This window comes from Strongylocentrotus purpuratus, unplaced genomic scaffold (assembly GCF_000002235.5).
Source record: "Strongylocentrotus purpuratus isolate Spur 01 unplaced genomic scaffold, Spur_5.0 spur5_scaffold_1, whole genome shotgun sequence".
Classification (NCBI taxonomy): Eukaryota; Metazoa; Echinodermata; class Echinoidea; order Camarodonta; family Strongylocentrotidae; genus Strongylocentrotus; species Strongylocentrotus purpuratus.
Window position 1 is genome coordinate 44,592,817 of NW_022145594.1, and position 9,232 is coordinate 44,602,048.

Genomic DNA, 9,232 nt, shown 5'->3' on the forward strand with positions numbered 1-9,232 from the left:
AAAAAAAAATCAAAAAAAAAAAAATCACATTTTTTCAATAAATTGTCTTAAGCCCCACTGTCCAGATGTAGCTACTTGCTCCCTCTATATAGAAAACTGCCCCAATCGGTGCCTGCTGGTCCCCCATGATCCTCTTTTTCTTATGTTAGTTGAGAGCTGAATTAATGAGATAGCCACCTGTCAGTCATCTCGTTGTGTGGTCTAATCCCTTCTGGCCCAGTAGTATTGACGGTCTTTAATGATTGTGAATGACTTCAGTTTAATACTCCGTCAGTGCATATTTGAATTTTCCATGTTTATTTTAATTCAGGGATGCCTACTACTGATATAACGGTGGGATTCCAGTTCCTTGAACCAAGCCTCACAGTGTCATGTGACATTGCTGATCCAGACCAACCTAATCCAAGCATAAGGAACTACTACATATACTCCGATGGTACTCTGATACATCAATCCTCAACGGGAGACCACGATGTGGAGGTTCCAAATACAAAATTCGACCTCTATACGGAGTTCACTTGCGTAGCAGGGAATTATCTTGGAAATGTGACAAGTGATCCAATTACGTATGACCCAACCAGTAAGTCATCATTAATTTATATCATCAGTGGAATGAGAGTTTGTTTGTTTGTTTGCTTGTTTGTTTGTGTTATTACGCTTCTGTGTTCATATTCTCTTTAATTTCTATCATTGTTTCTTGGGGAAAGGTGACACACCGGTGTCTATTAGAAGATCTGCATGTACAGTATACACCCTACATATGCGTAGATCACTATGTTTGCATATTCAAATCAAATACAAGAATACATTTGTGATCGTATAAAACCAATCATAAGTATACATACATGTATATATGACTCTACTTTCTGAGAATGATGAAAAATATTCACGTTGATAGAACAATTCTGATTTTGTTTTATCAGTCATTGATACAAAGCATTCTAACAAACAACGTGATTTGTTTTTTACGGAAATGGGACCCAGACAAACCGGAATCGCTTAGACCGGGTGCGACGAGCGGCACAGAGAGTAAATAGGTTATGATTTTTTTTTTGTGGGGGGGGGGGGGGGGGGGTCCATATTTTTTTTGGCCCGAAATTTTTTTTTTTTTTTTTCGGGGACAATCAAAATTACGGAAAAATTATCTGTCGAAATAGTTCAAGAAAAAAAAAAAACCTTCAAAAAAAAAAAAAATCCTAAACAGCATTTTTTACCCAAAAAAGCATTTTAGGGAAAAAAAAGAAAATTTTGAAAAAATAATTTCCAGGGAAAAGAAAATTATGAAAAAAAAATTTCACCAGCCGGTAAAATATGACCAACCAGGAAAATATAACAATTTGGATCCTCGCAATTGATATCACGTGACGAGCTCTTGACCAATCACATCTCGGTATCTGTCTAAGCTATCTAATATTATACATTCTCAGATTTTATTGAACAATAATTTGCCAGAGGTGTTGCATCGAGTTCAAGAAAAGCGGGTGCTGCGGCATGATGATAGCTTCATGATCAGAGTCCTAGAAGGCCGTCTACATGGAAAGAAGTTGAGGGGAAGACCTCGTTAAGGCTTTCTAGATGATATTGATTGCGGAATGTGGAGCAACGGGATGTGAAATGCTGAAACGGATTTTCTGAAATTCAATGAATTATTGAAAAATTATTGCATTTCGTTTTTTTTCTTCAAATATTTGTGGGAACTACCCCCTACCCTAGCCCCCGCTGCGTACAGTCATGGTTCAGTGGCAAGGTAATGGCCTCGTTACTGTGAGGCCCCAGGATTAAAACCGTGTCGATGTGCTATATTATTGCCCTTTTGTGGGGCATTAATCCTCATTACTGTCATTTATTACGTAAGGGCGTAGGTCCCCTAGTTGATAAGCATAGTGACATACACATGCTTTAGCAGTCACGCAAAAACAAACACTAGCAAATTATTATTCAATAAAATCTGAGAATGTATACTATTATCTATATCTATTAGGAATAAATCATTGTCAAAATAATTCCATGAATTGGGGTAAAACAAAAATATTCCAACTATATGAGCAAAAGTATATCTCGTACAACATACACCTGTACAGTATGTCTCCTCTCCATTTATTTCAATCCAAATATAAAAAAAAATATCTTAATGTTCACATTTTATGTTCAGAGCCAGAAGGGCATTAACACTTTGTTGAAATATATGAATTGATACCCTTCCGGCTCAAAACACATGATGTGACCATTGAATAACAATGTTAATGATACCAAAATAAACCATTTTAATTTGTTTAATGGGAGAAAAAATCTTTTGGAAAACAATATTTTGCTCTTCAGATGGATACACTTGGTGAAGGGGATTCATTTCTAGATCAGACATATTATGACTTTAGAAATACTAGAAATCATTGTTTGCAATGAACCAGAGCCGTGTGTGTGTGTGTGTGTGTGTGTATGAACACGTGTCTTTCATTTCTTTTGATGAAATATTATTATTGTAGATAATTTCTTAGCTGTATGATGTACACAATCATGACTGATCTTCGTCAATGTTTTCCTGAAAACATCTTCAGTGGCATATCCAAGCCTTGGCCTCAGAAGGGGCAAAACATTTCCAACTGTTATCCATATACCTTTAGTAAGGAAGGTCGTGGTCTGCGTTACCGTGGGGGGGGGGGGGGCATCATTTTAAATACTCCCTTAAGACATTCCTTTTTAATTCTCCCTGTTGATCCTCCCTGTTAGTCTGTAGCTTTAATGTGTTATTCACGGTAGATGTAATGTAATTGCCTTAATTTGAATTTGTTATGTTTTGCCCTAAAATGTATTGAATTATATTGTATATATATGTATTGACTAGATGTATCTGTGTTTATGTATTTTGAATAAATTTGTAAGTTGATAAGTATATATTAATTATAGTTATTTAATGTATTATAATCTAATTATCTAAGTATTGCCAACTTTGTAAAGCGCTATAGAAATATAATGTATTATTATCATCATCCCAAATCACTTAATTGAGGAAGAAAGAGTTAGTCCGTTGACGAATATCTTGCCTAAATTTCATGCGTTTCTTCGCTTCGCTGCCAGGCTTTTTCCTGGTTGATAACCTATCAGAAGGCGCGAGTTGCCGGAAATGAGTAAAGACATACGGTGTATTAGAATTGAAATGAAAGTGCATAATTTTTAGTTTTTGTTGTCTTATATGAAGACATATGAGTCATGAGGAAGGATGTCGATCACAGACGAGGAGGAACTATAAGGTTCTTATTGCTAATATTTCATCTGATGTAAAGAGAATTCGTATAAAACCTTTTGTCTTTATAGCTTTTCCCTTTTCTCTCATTTCTAGGTAATCAGGAACTTTGTTGTTGTTGTAATAAATCGCGGTTATATCAACCATGGAGACCCAGTTCTGTTTGCTTATAGCTATTTTGAAGTCTGTGTATTGATTATATTAACGTTGTATTGTTTATTTGTTTTAATGGAAATTATAAATGGTTGAATGAATTATAACAATAAATTACGTTTAATCATTCAATATCATTGATGCGTTTAGTGACCTTTTGATTTGAAGCGGATCAAATTGAGTTCAAGTGAAAACTTGATTATTATATCAGAATTATGTAAAAGTTTACCAGAAAAAACAAGTAAAATATTAAATATTAAAAGAAATAAAATGAAATAAACCATATTTCAAAGCGACACACTACCGGAAAGATTGTGTGATTCGTAAATTCATGGCGTATCTACAGTAGTACAGGAATTATGGCGGGGGGTATGTGCCCCAATCAAAAAGTGGCAAGGGGAAAAATAGTCAGAAGAAGAGATACAAGAGAAAAAGAACGGGAGAGGAGACCGAACTTGAAAAGAAGACCCGTTTCACACTCTCCCCCTCCCTCACTTGATGGCCTTGTTTTAACACATTTCATCTATCAAGGAATTCGGTGCCAATGATACAAGCGCCTATCACCTCCCCTATAGATGAACTCTCGCTCCGCCCCTGGTTACGGCATAAATTTGCAGTTCCAGTATAAGTGCATAGTGTAGGATACGACTGGGAAACCTTTGGAAAAGGCGCTATATAAATCCAATTATTATTATTATATGTAATCATGTATGAGGACCAGTGGAGGACTGTCGTATATACTACCCCAACTAGCGGCGATAAAACATCAGTCTGATGGTGACTGCGGCAACGAGTAGGCGAAAGTCTTTGGTACCATTCACTCGGATTTGTTTTGGAACTTTGGCTGATCCCAGGCGCGGATCCAGGATTTCTTAGGGGAGAGGGCCCAACTTTTTTTTGTTTTTGCTCCCGAAAATTTGAAAAACGCGCCGGCCAAAAAATCGCTCATTGGGGGGGGGGGGGGGGGGGGGGGGGGGGGGGGGGGGGGGGGAGTAGTGAGCACTTTTTTTTTTTTTTGATCCTCGAAAAAATTTCAATTTGCATCCCCCCTTGAGCGCCAGGGGGGGGGGGGGGCCGACCCCCAAAAATCGTAAAAATCACGTGATTTTACATGATTTTTTTCTCAAGGGGGGGGGGGGGGCCCGGCCCCCCCCCTGGATCCGCCACTGGCTGATCCTGCCATGACTTTAGCCTTCGTCATGTTTATTTGGAGACATGTTAGTCGGCTTCTATTGTCCCGTTCTTCCCGCATTATTTCGAGGTCGTTTAAGTTGTCAGATATGATGACAATAACGTCATCAAATCTTAAATCGCTCATGTTTTCCCCAATTATGTCTAATGTTTCGAAGATGCTCTGTAGGCACGTAGTGAAGAATTTTGGTGAGCCGGTGTCTCCCTGCCGAATTGTTAATATAGATATTAATATGGGTACTACTACTAATATTACTACTAGTAGTAGTACACGCAAAAAACAAATCTTCTTTTTTTATGTGTTTGTTTGTTAATTCTGTTCTGTCTGTTTTTCTTAACTAGCTTTTCTAATTTCTGCTAGGGACATACCGTCCCTAGCAAAAATTCCGACTATACCAGTCGGAATGTTTTTGATATATTTTCAAATATGTCTTTTATTGTTTCAGTAGTTTAATTTCAAATATTTTTTCACAGCCTGGATTGTATCAAGCTTTTATGCATTTAGAATAACATATTTGGTTACGATAGCTTGTCAAAAATGTGTATTAAACTTTAAAGTATACTATAGGCCTACAGTTACGCAAAATATTGGTATGGATTAATGTCTGTTTCTGAAAAAAGGACTCATGCTACCAGCACACCTCCGTGAGGAAATAACACCAGGAAGCAGGAGTTATATTATCATTATAAGTAGGATAATATCAATGATAGACGTCGGCTTCCATAACCTGACTGATATCATGAAACTATGGTTCTATTAACAGCTTGCCATGGTTTATATATTGTTTCAGACGGTTCGAGGAATCGCTTTTTTTTTTTACCGTGTAAAAGGGTATTTAACATTAAACTAAAATTAGCTTTCCTTGTATGTATCCTTTTCAAGTCATGATTTTCCTGAAAGGCGAAATCGATCACATGTTGTTCTTCAAATCGTCAACAATAACATTTCTTTTGTTTTGTATGAAGTCATATCCTGCCAAAAGCTTGCATGCACGCTACCGTTATAATGCCCTTGTACACGCGAGCTAGCTATCGCTTCGTTGCATCTTGTACTAGTGGCAGATAATGACGCCATCAAAGTGACACCTAGAGTGCAACGACTGTTGAAATAAGAGAACATGAACTAGTGTTGACACGCAGCTTACTCCCCAAATAACTGCTCCTGAATGTTCTTTTGAGTTATTCCAACGAATCAGTTTCATTAATTTACCTCAAGTAAATCTCATCAATTTGTTGTCCCAAGTAACTTAACCCATTCTCTTTTTCTGAATGACATGCTTAGCATCCTGCCTGGAATCGGTTGTCACGGGTACTTTTGGAACCCTGATATTTCCCCCTACACCTCTGGACCAGACCGCTGACAGCCAAGAACGGTGCAGTGAATACAGTAACAACAGTAAGTCGTCAATCAGTGATGTAGCACGTGTTAGCCATTGAGCGGGCACTTTTATAATGAGGGGGTGGCATCGATTGGCCTTACTTGGTGGATGGCCAATGCGATTTAACTAGGCATAGTAACAAGGCCATCCCTTTCTGTGACACCGTACCCTGTAGTTATATCCCTGATCACATCACATATAGTATCTAGGGAAATAATGAAATTTCTCATAATTAATTTTAATTAATTAATTTGAAGAAAACCTCAAGGCATAAGCAAATAAGGCAAACGAGGGGGGCGCAGCCCCTTAGGAATTTTTAAAGGACTAATATTCGGACAACGATGTGATGTCATGGTAGGGGGTGAGTCAATTAGTCTTCATAGGTGGTGCATATCATCTTCTTTACATTTTACTTTCCCTACGTTTCCTGTTCCTTTATTTTCTATCTCCCCCTTTCGTTGTCTCCCTTTCCTTATTTAATTAGGTAAACTAGTCACTTAAATATATTAGAACATATTTGTTAATTGCAGCCTCCCTAGCAAGAGCTAGACGGACATGTCGTAGGGATCTCTTGTCGTCAGCTGTCTGGGAAGATCTCGTGTTCCTCGACTGCTTTGTGGGAGAAGATACTAATGAGGTTCTGGAAAACATTGCAAGGGTAAGAAATTAAGTCGTTATGTATTTCATTCTCTTAAAGATGTAACGCTCTCAATGAATCCATTGACCGGGGTAATAGTATATTTGTAAAGCGCTAAGAGACATTTGTATCAAGCGGTATATACAAATTAAATATTATTATTATTATTCTTATTATCATCATAATATGCATAATGCCAGAGATAACTACTGAAATGCAGGGTGAGCCGGGGGAAGGGAGGTAAATTGCTAGTAGTAGTAGTAGTAGTAGTAGTAGCAGTAGTAGTAGTAGTAGTAGTAGTAGTAGTAGTAGTAGTAGTAGAAGCAGCAGTAGTAGTAGTAGTAGTAGTAGTAGTAGTAGAAGCAGCAGTAGTAGTAGTAGTAGTAGCAGTAGTAGTATTTGTAGTAGTAGATGAAGCAGAAGAGGAAGGAGAAGAAGTATAAAGAGGAGAAGGAGGAGAAGAAGAATAAGAAGAAGAGAGAGAAAGAGAGAGAGAGAGAGGAGTGATAAAGCGAATGGGCGACAAAGATAAAGAGATTCAAAGTATTATTTCTTTTGACTTTTATTGTTATACACCACCGGGTCAAAGTTAAACTTATAAATAAACTTTGTAATCATATTTGCAAAGGTTTTTTTCCCTATAATATTCCATTTTTCTTCAAACTCTTGTGATGCGTTTATTCGGCTTAAAAATGACGCAGTGTATGCCTTCAGTCCCGACATCGAGCTGCTTACATCATAGCATTTTTCCATCATCAAATCCCCAGCAAATGATTATTATTTTCATCATTGTTCATCGAAACTGAACTTAATCATCTGACTCACTTACGCGAATGTACTCCATGTAGTTAAAATGAATGGTAGGCAGCGGCAAATGAGAAGGGGGTTGGGGCACACTTAGCCGATTGTACCCCTTGCCCTGTGTCCAACTGTTGGCGTACCTTAAGTAAACAATAACAATTACTCCCCCTCCCCCACAATTTTTTTCTCGGAATTACATTCTTGAAATATATGAATCCGTTTCTCCAATTACAGGGAGTTGTGACGTCAGAGAATGTAACCGAATATTCTTACGACGTTGCTGAAGCAACCGCAAATGTCGCCGATATCAATGCGAAAGGTCTTCGAGCCATCTCTGATGCTCTGGAAAAAATCGTCAACGTCGGGAACTCATCGATAAAGGTAATAACGCAGATTGTTCGTGATCTGACATAATATTTTTTGGCGAGATTAAATATTTTGGTTTTAGAGCTTGAATAGGGTACGATTAAAATTAGATTTGGCTAATGGTTAGTGTAAGCTAGGTTTTGTGTTTGATCCATGGTTGAAGTTAGGAATTTGATTATTAACTGTTCATTAATTTTCGCCGGAACACTATACTATACAATTATTATCATGATTAATATAAACTAGTTTTGTCATGACATTTACAGTATTAGTGACTATACTTCTGACGCCGAGTTCCTACAGAGGGGTACTTGCAAAGAGGAAAACTGGGGATAGTTTCCAGGAAAATGCCTCTTTCTGAGTGCGTAAACCATGTGAAAGCCATTCTTACGACTCTGTTTACCAATGTATATCTTTATATTATGTTTTGCGACACAACCCACGCCATTAAATACAAGTTTATCAATGGCTCTCAAAAGCACTTGAATATTTTAAAGCCCCATTGCACTACTTATAACTACTTGCGCCCTCTATATAGCAAACAATGTCTAATCGGTGACCATTGATCCCCCATGATCCCCTATTTCTTATGTTTATTGAGAGCTGATTTGATGACATAAACACCTGTCAATTACCATGTACGAAGGCCTAATCCCCCCCTGGCCAAACTAGTGCAGAGGGGCTTTAAGATTATTGCCATGAAGGTTTCCAATCAGAGCTAGCGCCCTTTGTTGAGGTATTTATATTTATTCATTTCGGGTTAGGACAAATCAATCAATTAACTGTTTCTACCAGGTCACCAACAACACCCTCCAGATCGTGGACCACGCTCTCGGTGCTCCCGAAGAGGAGTTCGTAAACGCCGTCGAAGTCGAAACTCCGACGAGGATTCTCGATTTCCTGGAGCAACAGATCACCCTCTTCCAGACCCAGGGCGACGGCAACAACCTCACCATCGTCGGAAGGAGCGTAGCTGTGGTGGCCCTCCAGCTCCCGAAGGAAAGTTTGTTGGAAGGTTTAGGGTTCGCTACCCTGGCATCGCCTGACGGTGAAGAGAAAAGCAGCGTGCTCAACGAATTAAATAAAAATGAAATGATTATTTATTTCAATCCAGACAACGTCCCGGACACAACAATTGATGCAGCCATTCTTTTGCCACCATATGTATTAGGTGCGAAACGCTTCATGTTTAAAACCCAAACATTAAATATAATTGCATAATGAGACTGTCCCCAAACTAGAGTGTAAACTAAAACCATGAACTTTAGATTATGTTTCCTTCAATTTGATCCAATAAACATTAATGAAATCTATTAGCAATCATTAAAAAAAATATGAGGCTCAGGTTGCAAGCGAGCAGTATTCAAAGCGTGAATCCATGAAGCAAGACGGGGTCTTGTAATGTTAACCTGTATATTGATAATTAATAGTGATATTGCCAGGTCTACTGCCTGAACAACAACA